The sequence below is a fragment of the Bidens hawaiensis genome, unplaced genomic scaffold (genome assembly GCF_021521415.1).
Source record: "Bidens hawaiensis isolate Kalapana, Puna unplaced genomic scaffold, B.hawaiensis_p1.1 tig00023535_1, whole genome shotgun sequence".
Taxonomy (NCBI): Eukaryota; Viridiplantae; Streptophyta; class Magnoliopsida; order Asterales; family Asteraceae; genus Bidens; species Bidens hawaiensis.
The window spans coordinates 67,179-84,357 of NW_027505034.1; the positions used below are offsets into that span (position 1 = coordinate 67,179).

Here is a 17,179-nt window from a genome sequence, read left to right on the forward strand (position 1 = left end):
CCTTACTGCTTTCGTGTATGGTTCAGTTGCGTGTGTTTACAAGATCATAGCATTACCCCATCAGGAAGCTCTAGATAATAAATACTCGATTTAGTTTTAGACGTTTTTTCTGTCACCTTATCATTTTTTTTTTTTTTTTGCTTTTATCTTTGTATAACAACAATAATAATAGTAACAATATAACAAATTTATGTATAAGAATTTATAAGGCTTCAAAAGAAATATTTGATAGGCAAATGAACATATATATACAACTTATATTATCCTTAATACTACAACAAATTTATACTTTACAATATAAGAAACAACACTTCAATCCAAATACTTGACTTGTGTCTCAACTAATAATCCATGAAACATGTTCATGGGTTATTATTTGTGTTACTTGTGGAAACTAACCCTTCATTACCAGCCAATACAAGATACTTGTCTTTCCTTGTAAGCCTCGTACATTCAAAATCCAATGTGTTCCCAATCTCACTTTGCACATAATTCGCAACATCGAACCGCGTTTCACTAGCCCGTGATTTTACCCCATGAATCGGGTCCAAAAACTGAACCCTGTAAACCGGATTAGGGTTCATCATGAACAAAAATGGGTCTAAACACTTTAACCCGCCCGCTGTTGTCCCGTAGAACATTGTCACATGACTATCCAATGCCACAGGGACTATATGATCGCTTAGCTCGGCGAACAAGGGGCTAAATCGCAACAAATATGGTTCCCTACAAGTTGTACCCTCAGGGCAAACCACAAGGTCCCCTAGCTTTAACATATTGTCAATTGTTTTTGCATCTTCGTCACGATCTCTAGTTAATCGTACGGTTTTGATTGGTGATAAGATCTCCGACATTCTACTGAGACTGTATGTGACTGCGGCGAATGGTTTCTTGAGTCCGAAGGAAAGGTATAACGGATCAAGTAACGTTCTATGGTTACATACGTATAAACGACCTTTATGTTGTTTATTATTATTAGATGTCACGTCTCGAGTTGAGTTATTGTGTTTGAGCTTGAGTTGCATACCGGTGAAAGCTAAGATAGGGATCAATGCACCATAAGGCGTGGTGAGTGCGATAATGGTTCGGAAAATGGACAAAAGTACGGAGAAAGGTAACCACATGAACATGACCAACATATTTAGGGGTTCAGGTCTGAAGGCTAATCTTCCGTCATGAAATATTAAATCTTTTGGATATCTTTCTCTAGGAAGAATTTTCCAAGCCTTCTTTTCTCCATTGCTAACCATATAAACCTTGCTACCACACGCAATCCACTCGTGTTTAAACGACTTGCTCGTGAAGTAAACCGCTTCATCTTCGTGTTCTAGTACTTCGTTTATTCGATTTTTAACAATGTTCTTGTTTTCTTCCATGAGACCAACAAAGTAGCCACCACAAACCTTTAACTCTCTTCCAAAAACATGATCAAACTCCAAATAATCTTTTAACCAACATTCAACCATGACTTGTGGCAACTTACTCACACCAACTTTCTTCTTACCTCTTCTCAAAACCTCAAAACCATCCACACCAACATCTTCCAACAAAAACTTAGGCAAAACCGAACTCCCAACACGAAACCCGTCTTTCTTGATGCCAAAAAATGACACAAGAACCATAACCTTAACCGATAACTCGTCATTTAACAAAAAAAGAAGCGGGCTTAGAGCGAAAAGCACGAAAGCCCTAATTAAACTCCCGGATTCAAACGCAACCAACATGAAGTACGAAAACACGGATGGTGATCTCAAAAGGGTTTCTTCGACGTCGAAAATCAACGTCTTTTGTGAAAGATTGGAAGCATCAATTTGAGAATTTAGGGTTTGTGACTTGAGGTGATATGATCCATGAGTGTTGCTTAGGGTTCTTTTGAGTGCTTTTGTTTGGTTTTTATGGAGTTTAAGAAGCACACGAGTTATGTAAAGAATGAGTTTAAGTGGTTTAGGCAAAGCTTTGAATTTAAATTCCATTTGAATTTTTTTGGATGATTTTGCTTGATATTGTATGTATGAAAAATGGTTAAGTATTTATAGTGGTTGAGTTGATAAAAAGCACTTAGAGGTTATGATATTTACGAAGTTGACACTTGGTTAATAAATGCTAGCAGCTGGAAACTGTATTGGGATATAAATTGACTTGAAAACGTGTATGTGACAATAATATTATTTTAAAATTAGGAAGACTTCGTCATGTACTGACCAGTCAACGAAGAAGAGTCGGTTGGATCACCGGTCATTAACGGATTATTTCTAACTTTTCTTTAACGACCAATAAAAATGTTTTAATTTTCATATTTAAAGCGACTATGTAAGTCTATAGCAAGATACTAACCGCATCACCTAACTACAAGATTGCCCAAAACACATCAACATCCAACCCGCTTACAAGTGAGAACCCCCTTATTATATATAGATAAAAAAACTCCAACTACCCCGAGTTAAACTCTCGAGTTTCTATCTATTCCGGATCAACAAGAACCCCAAGACTTTTATATTAATATTATCAACCACGTAACGCTTACCAGTCAATAACTGGCGCATATTATTATTTTGTAAAATGTTATAAATGCAAATGATTTTAGGTTCAGATGATGTTAATAGACTTTACTACGGTATTATATTTTATGTGTATTTATATATGCATTGTGCATGGGTCATATATTTTAGTTGAACGAAACAATTTATTTACTTTTACTTTATAAAAAGGTTACTGATATCTAGAATAGTAACGTCATTCTATGATGAACAATTACAATTTTTTTTTGAACATCTAAGTTTTAAAAAAAAAACCAAAAGCAAGAAGCAAATGGCCAGAGTATATACAAAAGTACACCCAAAGTCTATAATCAACAACATCATAACAATTCTAGATTCAACCCGAAGACGTGACTGCTAGGACCGCAAAAGCGATGAACAATTACAATTGAAAGAGGAACAATATTGGTTACAATTTAAATATCTTGGATATCTAAACACCATATATGATATTACTATGTTTTACTTTAAACTTCAATAAAAGTTTTTAGAATTTATGATTGGTGAAAAGTTGTCTTGAAATAATTTTCATTCGTCGTTTACATTGTTTGTATATAATAGATAGTAGAGTCTTAGTTAGGGATGCCATTTTTGAAGAGATGAAATAGCCAAATAGGTTACTTCTTTATATATTTTTAAAAGAAGTAACTACGTGATTGTTGAACTAAAGTTTCACTTCTTTTTATATTTTTAAATAAAGAATCGTGAGCCGGAAGGTTTTGACTGAATAAGAGAACTCATTCAAAACCCAAACATGCCCCATGGGCGGTATTCCACGTCCTTTGGATTGAACCTATTATGCATAACTTAAGCTTAAATGTCAAACAATATTGTATTCACTTTTTTCATTTATAAATCGCGTATATTTATTAAATAAAGTTACAAGTATTGTATACACATGCAAAATTAACCAGCAGTGGTTGACTTTTATATGTGGTTTAATATATAACACGGTATATCTTATCTCAAATTCTTGAAGTCATATTAAATGGAGTTGACAAGATACCGTTAATTTATATACCGGTATGGTCCATACATGCAAAATATTACACAAACACCACACGTTTCTTACAGCTGCTGCATATATAACATTATTTTGATCTTCAAAAATATTAATATACATGTATTTTTAAAATGATTGGACAAATACCTGTCATTTTCGTACATTTATAATTTTAGTAGATCAAGATGATACCGATCGGTTTTTCTCTGAACTTAACTATTCTTTCAGCCCATTCCATTTATATAAAAGTCAATGACTTTAATGTTGTTTTACAAAGCCAAATAAAATTATTTCATTATTTCATCATTCTAATGTTAGGTAAGGTTGTACATTATTTCATGAAATAGTATTTTATATTAAATCATTTTTTGAGGTATTTTTCACACTTTAAAACATGTAACTTTAAAAATAGGGTCATTATATTAAAACACCCTCCATGGTGTGTTAATAACTTTATACTGTTAGTATAGGCGCTATACAAGTCATATAGCCTCACATGACTAACCAATGTACGAATGACAAATTTTCCAGTCTATACGGGTCGTATAGCCCTATACGAGCCGTATAGTCTTCAAATACCTAACACTCTTCAACACAAAAGAACAAAATTTTGCACCTATACGGCTCATATAGCCTCTATATGAGCCGTATAGGCGCACATGGTGTCCAAATAACCTATATGGTGTGGGAATAACCTATGCCTAAAATTATTAAATTGCATGCATTTCAGTTTAAAAAAAACTAATAAAGAATTACAGGTTCGATTAAACTTGTGGCAATTGCATTTCTTTACGCTCTCAAATCTCAACTGCTAGTCCTTTACTATATCGACCTCGTATAAATGTAGCACTATATAATCAAGTTCATTAGTTCAATTCAAGTCACTCGCGTTATCTATTGAGAAATCCTAACTAATTGGTTGAGTTTCTAACGAGTATGAAACATAATTTGACATGTAAAACCTTCACATCTAAGTTAATTAAAGTTCGAAAGAAATATCACATTTAAATACACACTAGTTTATAATTTGTATACATGTAACTAATTGCCAAAAAAAATAAAAAATGGAAAATAGGCTAAGAGCTTTGCGGACTTGCTAGAAAGGCCCAAACAAGAAGAAAGCGACAACTTGTTGGCTAGTAGGCTACTGTGCTTTGTTGGCCCAAGCAAAAACAAGGCCTAATCTCCCTTTTCTATTTTTCTTTTCTTGACCAAGTTACCTAACAACTCTAAATTCCAAATAACTTTAAGCAAGTAAAATGTTATAACTATCAAGTGTATAAAACTATAACTAATAAGACATCTGAAAAAGCGTGGATCGACTTACTGGTAGACGATCTACTTTCCTCGGGTGTGATTATACTATTTCACCGATGGTTTTCTTGGATCTGGGTTCTTCCACCTACAAAATGAACAGCACCGTCAACTTACCCCTCAGAAAGGGACAGAGGTGTCCTCTTTGGGGTAACCCTCCGGTGTGAGAATAAGTATTTGTGGAGAAGATAATAATATGTGAGTAAGGAAATCTGAGAGTATTGCTTAATAGCTGAATACTCTGTGTGATTGTGTTACTGGATGTAACTATCTGTGATTGAATGTGATTGAATATGATTGAATGTGATATGAATGTGTTACTGTCTGTAACTGTGAATGATTGAGTGTCTCTCCTTGTGGAGTTGATGCTGTATTTATAGTGCTAGGGTTTCCACTGATTGGGCTCAGCCTTGTTGGCCTCCTCCAATTGCTCTGCGCCACGTGTCCTCTGGGACACCTGGTGCTTTCTCATTGGTTATAATCACGTGGTAGCACATGTGTTATGCTGAGTTGTCCACCTTTCATTTGGCAGCTGTCAACATCAGCATATTCTTATTCCTTAAAAAGATACCTTCTGGAAGGTTGTCTGACGTGCACAATCAAGGTTGCCCTAATCCTGATTTGGATAAGGACGAGGTTGATTATGTGCATGTGTGATATGCGCCAATCCTGAGGATGCGCGAGGTCTTCTCTTTATTCTCACGCGCAGATGTTTCATGCGCAGATGTGATATGCGCCGCGCGCTGATGCGCCGCGCGCATATGTGATATGCGAGCATATGTGTGCCTGGGCATATGATGCCTGAGCAAGTGAGGTGCCTGGGCATATGATGCCTGAGCATGTGATGCATGAGCATATGTGATATGCGCCATGCGCATAGGTTTTGGCTTTGTGACTTCGTAATGTCTTGATTTCAAGCCTCTTGTCTGTAATTTTGTGGGTTGACCCGCCTCGCTCGGTGTTGAGGCGGGTACATACCTCTTCAAGCCCCCCCAGTCTAATGTGTGTCTTGTCTCGCGCGAGCGAGGCAAGATAGATATTAGACTTAACAGTTTGTTCCTTTAATAGGGGTTTGTCTGTTACTTCTTATTATTCACCGTTGCGCGAAATTCTATCCTTTTGGTTGCAAACGAATCGGCCCTGTACGTGGTTGGTTGTTGCTGACGTGGGCCAGTGATGGAGACGTGTCAGGCTTTTCGTGTGCTCGAGGTGCTACAGTTGCCTTTCGTGTCCCCTCACATGCTGTCAGGGACACGTGTCGCGCTCGCTTTGGTCCGTTCCTGCGAGTGGTGGCGCGTGAACTCTGGCAGCAGCCGTATAGTTTCCTTTCATGTCCCCTCACACAGTGTCAGGGACACGTGTCGCGCTCGCATTGGCTTAGACCTGCGAGTGGGGGCGCGTGAAGTCCTTTCAGCACCCAAATTTCTCTCTCCTGGGCCTATAAAAGCCAGCCCTTAGAGTTTTTTTATCCTTCATCTTCTTGTTTATTCTTCTGAGCTTTTCTTTCTTTGTCTTCTGATTATCTTTGTTCTGCTTCCCAAATATCTGTTGTTCAGAAGCATTGTTTGTTCTTTGTCACCGTTGTATGTCTGATAGCTCAGACAACACAATCTCCCCCATACATTGCCGTAGAAAATCGTTAGTCATGTCTACATTGAAGAAGACCGGCAAGGGGAAGAAGGCTGCTGAGGTCTCATCGGAGGAGGTAGGGAGGGCCAAGGCAGTGAAGAGGTGGAATGAAATCCCCCGCAAATTGAGGCAGGCTGATCTTGACAGCCTTATTGCCTCTCAGGGTTTTCCCCCCCTGTTTGGCTGCATGTTGCCTGCGTCCGGGCAAACGGCGGCGGACCCGCCTGCCGGCTATATATCCCTATATAGCCATTTTTTCACCCACTGCAACCTTCGTCTTCCGATGACAAGGTTTGTGGGTGCGGTGCTTCAGTTTTATGGGATTCATATATCCCAAGTCCATCCATTTGGACTTGTGCGCATGACTCACTTTGAGTTCATGTGCAAATCCCAGCGCGAGGAGCCCACCCCTCGGCGCTTTCAGTATTTTTACAAGCCCAAGATCCAAGATTCTTGGTTCTCCTTCGTTCCTCGCAGTCAGAAGGTGAAGTGCTCCACTGTTTCATTCAAGAGCCTTCATGACTGGTCTGAGAGGTTTTTCTATATAAGGGCTGGTGTGATCCCCATCCGTATGACCATGCGCTCGATTTCTTCTGCGCCTGCGGATGTGGGTGTCCTCAAGAACCCAACTGGCTCCTGGGTTAATAAGCTGACCGCTGAACCGTCCCCCGCCAAGAACATTTGTGAGGAGGCGCTGGTGGGGGTTGGCATGAGCAGGAGGTGGGCGGACAGCGCGACCGAGCCCGTTATCCAAGTCGACGGGCTGCGTAAGTTTTATCTCACTGCTTTACTTCTGCGCGAATATAATTCATTTTCCTGATATGATTTGACTTGTTTTGTGCAGTCACCAAGGAGTATATCCACGCCGCATATGATGAGCATATGGAGGGTGGCTCCGTCGCGCTCGGCGCTGGGGAGGTTGGTTTCCCGGATCGCTTTGATGACATGTTCATCCCTGTTGATCTGGGATTTGTCTTCGACAGCGATGCGCCTGGTAAACCTTTGTACTTATGCATTTTCCTTTTTAATACCAAATTTTGCTAACACTTCTGTTGCATGTATTGTAGATGCGCTCGAAAACTACGAGCTGGAGCTCGCGGAAGAGGAGGAGGAGGCGCCCCAACTAAAGCGTAAAGCTAAGGGGAAAACTGGCGCAGGGGCCAGTAAGAAGCAGAAGAAGGATGATGCCCCTGTTGTTCAGGATCCTCCTACTAAGGCGGGGGGATTTGGGAAAACCCAGGAGTTTACCACCAGGGTTTCCTTGGCTTCCCTGCCTCACAAAGTGGGCAGACCTCCTGTCCACTTGAGATATGGTGGCGCTACCTCCTCCCTTCTCGCGGCGGAAAAGGGAAGTGGTGTTGCGCCTTCGACAGGTATATTTTGCTCAACCTTTGCTTATCTTTTATGATTCTGTGAGCGCGATTCTGATAGAATTACTAATGAATCTTTGCTCACTCAAATGTTTGTAGAGCCGGCGACAGCGCAACAAGATGCCGAGGCTGCGCCGGAGGTCGCTTCGAAGTCCCCCGTTTTACTCTCAAAGAAGGGTAGAATGGACTTCATGGCGATGTTTGCTGCGCGAACGGAGTTGCGCCAAGGTACGTATTGCGCTCTTATTTTCTGACTTTCTTTTAGATCAAGTCTTTAACCATTTCTTGTTGTTGATTTTTTCATAGAAGCCGTAGCTGGCGTACAAGCTTCTGGCGGCACTCCTGGCGCCGGCGCCAGCGCCGCTGGCTCTGCTCCTGCTCCTGCAAGCGATGAATCTCCCCTCATCGGCATTACTAAGGAGCAGGAGGCCGTTTTGCGCGCCGACCTGGCGGCGTCGAGACCTCCCTCACCTCCTCCTGCGCACAGCCCTCCTCGCGAGACTGATTTTGAGTCTAGGTCGCAGGAGAAGAGGCCTATTTCAGAGGAGGATGAGGAGGTTCATGCTGAAGACTCCTACGGCGCCCGCGCCAGCCCTGCAGCGTCACGAGGTTTCGCGGCGGAGCCTTCTCGTGTGGCTGGCGCTGACTTTTCTGCTTCATCCCCGCAGGTATAGGTTGTTTTTTGCTCCGCTGCGCGGACTTCCATCTTAATGTTTTGATGACTTAGATAATTTCTTTGTTTTTGCAGGAAGCCGATCACACTTACCGCTCGAGATGGAATATTACTGAAGACAGCACCTTTCAGTCCATGGGTGTGTGTGCGGAATTCTGGGCTCATGCTGTGCCTCCATCTGAAAGGAGGTTCCAGGAGGACCGCGCTCTCGACGACCTGCTCAACGATCATATGTTTGCTGGGTCGGCCTTCATTGCTGCCTCCCAAGAGCTTCGCTCTGATTACGTTAAAGTACGTGATGCTCTCGCGGAGGCCAAGCAAGAGGCTAAGGTGTCTGCTTGGCATCTTTCTGATGCTCGCGAAAGAGCTGAGAAGCTCCAAGCAGAGCTCAGTGAGAACCGAGCCAGTGCCAACAGCGCCTTCGTGAAGCGCGGGCATGAGCTTCAGGCGGCGCGGGAGAAGCTGCAGGCGGCGGAGGCGGACGCGGCCAAGTACGCCCGCCGATGCGCGCGACTTGGAGCTGGAGGCGGAGGCGCGTGACCAAGCTCTTGTCCAGTCCATCACTGAAAAATCATCACTGGAGAGTGAGGTTGCGCGCCTGAAGAGGGAGCTGGCGGCCGCGCAGGCCGATAAAGATGAAGCCCTGGCGACGGCAGCGTCTAGCCAGGAGGCACTTGATGCTGCGCGGGCGGAAAAAAAAGAAATCTTGGCGGCAGCAGCGTCCGACAAAGAGGAGCTGAAAAAGACTAAGGAAACTGTTGAGTTATTAAACTCTCAGGTTCCTGCCCTCGAGACGTCTGTTGCTGGCCTCGCGCAGGATCGCCAATGGCTGATCTCACAGGGCATGACTCGTTGCGCTTACGCGATGAAATACTCAGGCGAGTTTCAGTCCCTGGTGATGGATTGCAACGCTGCCGCGCGCTTGGTGGGCCGAGCTGAAAGGTTCACGGATGGTTATGAATATGGCATGTTGAAGAAGAACCCATCCGAGTACCCTTATCAGAGCGACGCGGCCTGCGCGGAAATGGCCGCGATGGGGGAGAAATATATGAATACTCTCATTCCCATCCTTGCGCAGGTATTTTAACCTTAATGAGATTACCTTGACTTATTTTCTAAGTCTTTTTGTACTCATATTTTTGCTTATGATTTGCAGATATCCGCGCTTGCTGACCAGCCCGATCTCGTCGCGCTAAATAAATTACTTGACGAGTGCGAAGGGGCTGGCGGCGGCGATGATGGCGCGGCGAATGCTGGCGTTGCTAGCGGCTCTGGCGTGGCCAAAGGATCCGCTCCTGACACTGTCGCGCTCGAAGACTCCATTCAAGATGAACAACTTGACTATGGTCAGTTTGGAGATGATGAGGAGCAGGCTGCGCCAGATGCTGAGGGCGAGGATGAGGATGATGAAGAGGCTGATGTCAACGTGGAGACTTGAGAAGCCCTTCATTTTTTTTTTTTTTTTTTTATTTGTAGTTTGTATCTCATCTTGTAAACTTGTAAATTTCAACGCTTTGGAATGAAATTTTGATTTTCCCTTCTTCGCATCTTGCGTATTCCCCATTGATCTCTTTATATCGCATGTTTGCTTGTTGAATATAAGATATGCTTGCACGTTGGAATAAGAACAAGGTTGTAAGGAATTTATTATACTTAACCCTTGTCATATTGTAAGTGATTTTGCCACATCTTGATTATGTTGACACGTGTGTTGGCGTTTTCATTATTCCTCTTTTGCGCGACGTTATCGCGCGTGTATGGAATTTTGAGTTTGTTAGCCTTACGCGTCAATGTGTTACTCAGATATCCATTACAATTTTATGCGCGACCTCGACCTGAGACCTTAACAACTATGTTTTGGCATTCGCTTTGCCTTAGTTGTGCTTAGGTATTTATGGTCAGTTTGCGCAGCATGTAGGATGGATGTTGTGAGTGATTTGAGCTAAGGCTCACATTATTGGGCTAAGGCCCTGAGCTAAGGCTCATATTATTGGGCTAAGGCCCTGACGTTTTAGAATTAAGACTCTTTAACGCGTTTGAGCTTGAAGCTCGCGCATGTGTGTTTTACTTCGTTTTATTTCGCTTTGATGTCAATACAATGTTATCATATTGCTCAAAATCAATAAAGGGAAGTGTGAAACATGTATGCAAAAGGTGATAGAATTGGGCTAAGGCCCTGACGTTTTAGAGTTAAGACTCGTTAACGCGTTTGAGCTTGAAGCTCGCGCATGTATGTTTTACTTCGTTTTTATTTCGTTTCGATGTCAATACAATGTTGTCATATTGCTCAAAACTAATAAAGGGAAGTGTGAAACATGTATGCAAAAGGTGATAGAATCCACATTAAGAGAAAATAGCGCGTATCATCATTCATAATGGCTTATCAAGCCTTGATTACAAACTTGACAATTTTTACATGAAACATTTTCTAAGCTGTGCCGCGTTCCATGCGCGCGGGATCTTCTTTCCATTCAAATCTTTTAAGGCGTATGCGCCTTTTCCCAATTCTTCCAAGACTTGATATGGTCCCTCCCAATTGGGGGACATTTTTCCCGGTGGTATCGCGCGGCTTGCTTCATTGTTTCGAAGGACAAAATCATTTTTCTTGAAGTGGCATTCTTTCACACGCTGGTTGTAATATTTTTCCAGCTTTTTCTTGTACTTGGCTTCACTGATGATAGCCGCCTCTCTGCGCCCTTCAAGTAAGTTGAGATCCAACCTTCTTTCGCGCTCGTTATCAATCTTGCTCATCATGAGCACTCTATGGGATGGGCATCCAACTTCTGCTGGAATCATTGCCTCTGTTCCATAGGTTAGGCTGAACGGGGATTCGCCGTTGCTGGTTTTGCTTAATGTCCTGTGTGCCCACAGGACATTAGGTAGATCTTCGACCCAAGAATGGGATTCTCCCTCCAACCTTTTCTTCAGCCCATTTAACAAGCTTTGGTTCGCGCGTTCCACTTGTCCATTCCCCTGAGGGTGATAAACAGAAGTGAAAATTTGGTTGATGCGCAATTCCTTGAGCCAGCTGGATATCTTCTTGTCAGTGAATTGCTTGCCATTATCGCTCACAATTTCCATGGGCAAGCCAAAACGGCATATGATGTGGCTCCAGATAAACTGCGACATCACTTCGGCTGTGATTTTTGCTAGTGGCTTGGCTTCAACCCATTTTGTGAAATAGTCTACTGCCACTACCAAAAATTTTACTCGCCCAGGCGCTTGCGGTAGGGGACCCACAATGTCGATTGCCCATTTGTGGAAAGGCCATGCAGAGGTCACTGGAATCAAATTGTTCTTTGGCCGCATGGTGTTTGGCGCATAGCTCTGACATGCTTTGCATTTTTGGATCTCTTTTAAAGCGTCCAAGTACATGCCTGGCCAATAGTAGCCTGCGCTCATTGCCTTGGCAACCACCATGCGCGGGCCAGCATGAATTCCACAGATTCCTTCGTGTATCTCTCTGATCACATAGCTTGCTTCCTCAGCATCTAGGCATTTCATGAGCGGCCCAAGATAAGAGCGTCGATATAATGTACCGTCAAGCAGTTTATAGTTCTGCGCCTTGTGTCTTATCTTCCTCGCTTGCGCGCGATCATCTGGTACCTTTCCCTCCTTCAAGAATTCCATTATTGGAGTTATCCATGATGAAGGGGTTGTGTGAGTTACCAGGACAGACTTCGCTACCACCGACGGGTTGCTCATTACTTCTACCCTGACATCTTTGCCAAAGTGATCAAAACTGGTTGATGCCATCTTACTCAGCGCGTCTGCAGATTTGTTTTCACTGCGCGGAATATGAATGATTCTAAAGCAGTCAAATTGCTCGATGAGCTTTTTCGCCTGCTATAGATATAGAGGCATGGTGTTCTCCTTGGCATCATAAAGACCATTGACCTGTGCTGCTACCAAGTATGAATCAACATGGGCCTCTAGCTTTTTAACCCCGAATTTGTGTGCGATGCGCAGGCCAGCCAGCAGGGCTTCATACTCAGCCTCATTGTTGGTGCTTTTGAAGTCCAACCTGATGGCGTAAGTATATTCATGATTCTCTGGATCCACCAGTTTGAGACCTGCGCCGGAACCCTCATTGTTTGAAGCTCCGTCAGTGAACAATCTCCAAACATTTTCTTCATCATTGGCTCGCGGAGGGTCTACCTCGCGCTGAGCCTCTTCAATTCTTCCTTCTGGGACTTCTGCAATGAAATCCGCCAAGACTTGTCCCTTTATTGCTGGACGGGGCTTATAGGAGATCGTGTGCTCTCCTAATTCCAGCGCCCACTTTGTCAGCCTCCCTGAGAGCGCGGGGCGCCGCAAGACTTGCTGGATGTTGTAACCAGTCAGAACTTCAATGGGATGACCATTGAAATATCTATGAAGCTTGCGCGACGCGTGTGTTAGTGATAAAACTAACTTTTCCATGATGGAGTAGCGCGTCTCAGGATCTGTCAGCACCCGACTCACATAGTATATTGGCGTTTGGATTCCCTTGCGATCCACCAATAATACTGCGCCGATGGCGCGCTCTCCTGCTGATAGGTATAATGTCAAAGTTTCACCAGGAAGAGGAGCTGTGAGCGCGGGCAGATTTATCAAACATTCTTTTATCTCCTTGAAAGCTTGCTCGGCCTCAGGAGTCCATTTGAATTGGCTTTTCTTTAAGCAATTCCTCAATGTGTTGACAAACGGGGTAGATTTGGTTGCATGGTTCGCTAGGAACCTGTTGATTGAAACCAATCTACCATTCAGCTTCTGAACTTCTTTCATGGTGGATGGCGAGGGCATGTCAAGGATGGCCTCCACCTTCTCAGGGTTCACCTTGAAACCATCCTTGGTGACCATTACACCTAGAAATTTTCCCTCTAGTACGCCGAAAGTACATTTGCTCGGATTGAGCTTCATGTTAACTTCCTTTAGGCGCCCAAGGGTTTCTTCGATGTCTTTGAGCATTTGCTTTTCCTCCCTGCTCTTGATCACCAAATCATCCACATAGACTTCTAGGTTTCTTCCGATTTGCTCGCTGAAAACGGCATCCATAAGTCTTTGGTAGGTGGCGCCCGCATTCTTCAAACCAAAGGGCATTTTTGTGTAGCAAAAAACACCCTTGTCGGTTCTAAATGCGGTCTTGTCCTCGTCTTGTGGTGCCATTTGAATCTGGTGATAGCCTTTGTAGGCATCCAGAAAACATTTTAGCTTGAATGGCGCCACGGAGTCCACCTTTGCATCGATGTTTGGTAGGGGGTAACAATCCTTTGGGCACGCTTTGTTGAGGTCCTTGAAGTCAATGCACATCCTCCACGACCCGTTACTTTTCTTTACCATCACAGGATTGGCTACCCACGTCTGGTATCGTATCGGGCGGATGATGTTTGCGCGCAGTAGATCCTCAACCTGCTCATTCATGGCCCTCGCCTTTTCATCCCCCATGATTCTCTTCTTTTGAGCAATTGGCTCTACAGACTTGAAGGTGTTTAGAGAATGCTGCGCCAGGTCTCGCGGAACCCCAGTCATATCAGAGTGTTGCCACGCGAAGACCGACATATATGCTGTGAGCAACCTTTTCATTCTCAGCCTCGTGTCGTCTGATAACGTAGCGCCAATTGTGATTTTTTGCTCCGGGAATTTCGGGTTGAGAATCCATTCCTCTGGCGCGTTTTCTGCCATTGGAATTTTCATTCTCCCCTCCCGCGGAGTACTTGTCACTGCGCACAAATGATCTCGGTATACAAAAGTTACACCTGTTGGTGTTGGGAACCCCAACGCGCCGTGCGCTGGCGACGGTATGGCGTTGAATTGGGCAATCGTTCCTCTACCCAAGATCATATTGTGGCAAGAAGTGGTGGGCAAGACCAAGAAGTCAACAACTTCGGCTCGCTTGTGTTTCTCATCCCCCATTGTTAGCTCAAATTGTATTTGACCTAGGGGATGAATGATTTCATTTGAAACACCATAGATTGGTGCATTCACAATCTCAAGCCTTGCTTGGTCTGCCGGATCAAGTTTTCTGAAACATTGCTCATACATGATGTCTGATTCGCTGCCAGTGTCCACCAGGACTTTTGACACCTCGTAATGAGCAATGTGTGTAGTGATAACAAGAGGACTGCTGATGGAAGGGCCTCCCCTGATTCTTGGGAAGATTACTTGTTGCTCGCGCCAATCTCCTTGTATTTGCGCGCTTCTCTTTCTTGATGTTTGCCCTTGCTTTCCTCCCTCGGCTACACAGATTCTTTTGTACTTTTTGTTGGCAGAGGCTCCTTCTGGTTGTTCATTTTCTGGTCTTGAGTTTTTTACCAGGTGAGCCAGCTTGCCTGATTTCACGTCCTTTTCAATTGCATCCTTCAAGTGGTGGCATGCATCAGTGTTGTGTCCTGTGGACTTTTGAAACTCACAGTACTTGCCACTGTCTGATGGTCCCTTGTAGTGTAGTGGCTTGGGGCTTTTGAATTGGACATTCTCAGTGTTTAACACCTGCGAAGGCGTTTTAGTGAGGGGAGTCCATATTCTTGGCAGAGGTCTGTTAGGATCTCTACCGCCTTCCCTCCTGTCACCCTCCCCGCGATTACGAACATCTTTTTGGGGCTGGGGTGAGCTTGGTTGCGCCTGCTTTTCTGCGGAAGAAAAACTGGTTGGTTGCAACCTGGACCATACAGAGTTCTGCTTGCCCCTCTTTTCTTTGCTGCGCGGTGACTCAGCTTGATGCGCTCTTTCTCTTGCCCTATCTTGGGCAATTTGTTTTTCGTTCCTCGTGAAAACTCGCGATGCTTCCATTAACTTGGCCCACGTGGTGGGCATGCCATCTCTGCTTACGAGAGCCCGGCGGAGTTGATCACTGCGCGCGCCTTGTATAAAGGCCACGCGCAGGAGTTGCTCAGTTATACCTCCGATTGCCAGAGACTCCTGATTGAAACGAGTGATGTAGTCTTCAATCGTTTCATCATTCCTGCGCACGCAGTGCATGATGTCATCTGGGTCGCGCGTGTGTCTGCGCTGCTGCACGAAGTGGGCTTGGAACTTTTCCAATAGTTCCTCGAACCCATCGATTTGCCCAGTCGGCAAGCTCTCGAACCAGACACGCGCCGCGCCCGTTAGGCAGCGAGCAAACATGTGACACCATGTTGGCATCGTCCAGCTCTCTAGGTTTCCCGTGTTGTAAAAACCTTGCAAGAAATCGTCTGGATCTGTTGTGCCGTCATACTTGCCCAGACCACTCGGCATCTTGGTTTTGTGCTGGATTGGCGCCTTAGCGATGCGCTCAGTGAACTTTGAATGTTTCACCAAGATGGATGGTCTGTACGGTGTGGTTACGTCCACTTGCCCTCTAACTGGTGGGCTGTACGGCATGTGCAGATCCAGATCGGCTCTGGCTCCAGGCGCCATGTTCACAGGCGCGCGGAGCTGTGAGCCTTCTGCATGAGTATCTCGCGTCTTCCTCATGCTGTGCACTTCTTCATCACTGAACTCAGTATGTGCAGTGTGAACAGAATGTCCTTCTTCCGTCGCGCGCGGCCTTTTTGTTCCATGAACAGTTTGCTTATCAAGCGCTTGCCTTTGTGTTAAGTCGGCTAGCTTTTTCTGTTTGACCATCTCATTATACTTGTCCATTAGACGCCGCTGCTCGTTTATGAGCCATTCTTTAGGATCATTTGTTTCATCTTCTGGACCCATTGGTCCTTTTTGTTTCGCGCCGGCAAGATTTTGTAACGTGAGATCGTCTGGAGGAGTTTCAGTCTGGCCGTGAGGAGTTGTGATGAAGGGACGGTTACTGGTGGTGCGCGTAGAATCACGCGGCCCCCTCAGAAACTGTTGTCCCTCATTAACATCCTCACGTTCAATATCCTCCAGAACTTGATCAACGTTATGAACGCCAGAAACCATGGTGATTTTTTTTTTATATATAGATCTGATGAGATCTGATTGCCGTTGTCCCACGGATGGCGCCAATGAAGAAGCGTGGATCGACTTACTGGTAGACGATCTACTTTCCTCGGGTGTGATTATACTATTTCACCGATGGTTTTCTTGGATCTGGGTTCTTCCACCTACAAAATGAACAGCACCGTCAACTTACCCCTCAGAAAGGGACAGAGGGGTCCTCTTTGGGGTAACCCTCCGGTGTGAGAATAAGTATTTGTGGAGAAGATAATAATATGTGAGTAAGGAAATCTGAGAGTATTGCTTAATAGCTGAATACTCTGTGTGATTGTGTTACTGGATGTAACTATCTGTGATTGAATGTGATTGAATATGATTGAATGTGATATGAATGTGTTACTGTCTGTAACTGTGAATGATTGAGTGTCTCTCCTTGTGGAGTTGATGCTGTATTTATAGTGCTAGGGTTTCCACTGATTGGGCTCAGCCTTGTTGGCCTCCTCCAATTGCTCTGCGCCACGTGTCCTCTGGGACACCTGGTGCTTTCTCATTGGTTATAATCACGTGGTAGCACATGTGTTATGCTGAGTTGTCCACATTTCATTTGGCAGCTGTCAACATCAGCATATTCTTATTCCTTAAAAAGATACCTTCTGGAAGGTTGTCTGACGTGCACAATCAAGGTTGCCCTAATCCTGATTTGGATAAGGACGAGGTTGATTATGTGCATGTGTGATATGCGCCAATCCTGAGGATGCGTGAGGTCTTCTCTTTATTC

At 44.3% G+C, this 17,179-nt stretch overlaps 1 pseudogene; it reads right to left on the bottom strand.

The window, feature by feature from the left end:
* Positions 1-281: 281 nt before the first annotated feature.
* Positions 282-1,996, bottom strand: LOC143610023 (putative glycerol-3-phosphate acyltransferase 3 pseudogene; annotated as a pseudogene).
* Between the last annotated feature and the right edge of the window lie 15,183 nt (positions 1,997-17,179).